This window comes from Apis dorsata, unplaced genomic scaffold, assembly GCF_000469605.1.
Source record: "Apis dorsata unplaced genomic scaffold, Apis dorsata 1.3 scaffold_165, whole genome shotgun sequence".
NCBI lineage: Eukaryota > Metazoa > Arthropoda > Insecta > Hymenoptera > Apidae > Apis > Apis dorsata.
Genome location: NW_006263454.1, coordinates 933,233 through 933,725, shown reverse-complemented (window position 1 = coordinate 933,725; position 493 = coordinate 933,233). Strand labels below are relative to the sequence as shown.

Below are 493 nucleotides of genomic sequence, written 5' to 3'. Positions count from 1 at the left end.
ATATATATATATACATATATAGAGAGAGTGAAGCATCTCTGGTGAAAAAACGCGTGTCGAACATGAATAGTTTTAGTAGGTCACCACCGAGGGGAAAAGAAAGTTCATAAGTTGGGGAGGGTGTTGGGTTCCGTGGCGAGTGCATAAACATTTCCCTCGTCCGCAAACGGGAAACGCAAGAGCAACGTGTCCGATAGTGGATGATAAAACTTTTTACTCTCGAGATAAGATTCATGGGGCGAGGATTCTTTTACGTTGAAACGAAATATCAGGAAAAATATCGTTTCGAATCGAGAGAGAATGGAGGAAAGGAATCGTGAGATAATTTAGAAAAATTGAAACGTTGAGATGGAATATTATCGAAAGAAAGATCGTTGGGGCATCGAGAGAGGATGAGAAAAGAATTGAAGAAAATTGTGTGAAATAATTTAGAAGAATTTTGTTCACAGTGAGATAAAAAGAAAAAAAAAAGAATATCATTAAGAGGATATCG

At 37.3% G+C, this 493-nt stretch overlaps 1 protein-coding gene across 1 annotated transcript in view; it reads right to left on the bottom strand.

The window, feature by feature from the left end:
* Positions 1–493, bottom strand: part of LOC102677055 (very-long-chain enoyl-CoA reductase) — a 118,750-nt gene that overhangs the window by 18,618 nt on the left and 99,639 nt on the right. The gene's annotated exons all lie outside the window — the stretch shown is intronic.